Source organism: Eurosta solidaginis, chromosome X (assembly GCF_040869045.1).
Source record: "Eurosta solidaginis isolate ZX-2024a chromosome X, ASM4086904v1, whole genome shotgun sequence".
In the NCBI taxonomy this organism is placed as follows: Eukaryota; Metazoa; Arthropoda; class Insecta; order Diptera; family Tephritidae; genus Eurosta; species Eurosta solidaginis.
In genome coordinates, this window is record NC_090324.1 from 191,433,745 (window position 1) to 191,436,018 (window position 2,274).

Sequence of the window (2,274 nt, forward strand, 5' to 3'; positions counted from 1 at the left end):
GATTTAACCACTTTAAAATCGGAAAAATTCTATCGACGTAATTTAACTACGAAAATTTTGAGCATACCAGTACAACAATTGGACTTGCCGTTGAGACTATAGCCCCGTTAACTTGCAAGAGTCTATCCTACAATTTTTTATAGAGAAAATTTTTAATCAAACTACGTTTTTATTTTTTTATAACGTTTTATTATATACATATTTTTGCACGTTGAACTGTATTCAATTGAGTAATATGAGTATAAATCAGCAATTCTGTGAAAAACAACAGCAACAACAGCATTAAATACATAAATATCTACATCTAAAAAAAGTCAAATTGAGCGATTTTACCGTGGTGGTCAATAGTGAAGGACGTGGGTATTTTTAACTACCCGTTTTTAATTTTCTGGGCTTGTCTCCCGTATTATTGTCCAGCAATAATCTCCCATCATTTCTTAATTCCAAAAACCTTGGTAAGGCTTTTCAAAAATCATGAAGTCTTGGTGAAACCTTTCACCCTGCGTGATGAGCACCTAGGTTTGCGGGAAAATTATCCAAATTTGAATGCAAAAAATGCATTTTGAGGGACATGTTGCATTTCATAGCACTGTAGTTTTTCAACAAGGCTTTGAACATCTCTCTATAGTTGGGATCTTTGTTGTTGCCAAGAAATCCACTAACGACTTGTTTAAAGCTGTCCCAAGCCCCTGCTTCTACTGATGATAAATGATTCGCAAAATTTTCGCCTTTTAGCAACTTTCTAATTTACGGACCAACAAATATACCTTCTTTTAATTTGGTTTGAGTTATTTTAGGGAAAAGTTTCAGTAGGTACTGGAAGGATGGCCTTTACAAAATTTTTCATTAATCCTAATTTGATGTGACGTGCTGGAAAAATAACTCGTTCGGGATTTACTAAAGGCGGGTTTGCGATATTGAAGGCACCTGGTTCGTACTCAACTCTTGGTGGCCAGTTTTCCTGAATATAATGGGTTTCTCTAGCACGGCGGTCTCAAAGACAGAGAAAACAGCAATATTTAGTGAAAACTCTTTGAAGTCCGAGAACTATAGCTACAACCTGGGATGTATTTCATATACTATTTATTTTAAATTGTACCACCGAAACTGCTTACCTTCAAGTCCGCATAAATTTTCCAATTAAATTGTTTATATTTAATGAGCAAAAGTAAATTGGATATGCTTAAATAAGTTTCTTAAGTATTCTCAGAATGTGCCGCTGGTATTGACGGTAACGAATTTCCTTTATGGAGTAATGTTGCTTTTAAACTATGCTTTGAACTGTCTATAAACAAGCGCCAATCATCCACTTTATTTTCTAATTTTAGTGCTTCAAATAAACCTTGAACATCATTTCAGTAGCAAATATTTTCACTTTTAGTAAAAAAAGAAGAGAAAGTCGTGTGTCTATTTCGAAATTTGGAAGTACTTGTCGAAGGGCCCAGGCTGCCCCATTGCTGCAAACGAGATCCTAGAACTTTGCTATCAAATTTCGATAATTTCAAATCTCTGGCCAAGTCATTAATTTCGGCTTGTGAGACTCAATGTGGGACCTCTCCTTCTTGTTCATTGTCTGAATTATCTGTTTCGGAGTCACTTTCGCTTGAGGCTTCAAAACTTATAGGCGGCCTAGGTATGGGTAAGGTATTGTCATGTAGTTTTGGTTTTACAGCTGATGCCACACTTGGATAACTTATTAATTTCCTCTTTTTTCTCGTTTTACCTTTAAGGTCTATCAAGCAAAAATAGCACTGTTCGTGGTTAAAGGGTTCAGTCCAAATCATTGGAACACAAAACTTCATGTTATGACCTTTACCCGATACCCATCTCATTAAAGTTAATCTACAAGAGGCGCAAATAAAATGAGGTGTCCAAAATTAACGAGATTTTTTACACGGAAACAGAAATAATGAAAGTATGCATCTTTGACAGAATTAGTTATTTTCCGAGCTGAGTTTCCGAAAATATAATGTCCGCAAATAAAGCAAAAATCATCCGGATTATTTTTACATTTAAAATCTGTTTTGCAACAAGCCATTTCGTAAACACATCTACCGATATAGTATGTATAAATTTGCACTACAATTTGCAAAATAAAATTTTAAACAAACAGTAGTGACAATTAAATACTTGATGTCTTTTTAAATTTATTAGACCCTAAGATAGAGTGATCAAATGAAATGTCTCGCCAATTCTATCAAAGTAATACTAAAATTTTAGGATAGACGTTTGCAAGTTAACGGGGCTATAGTCTCAACGGCACGTCCGATTGTT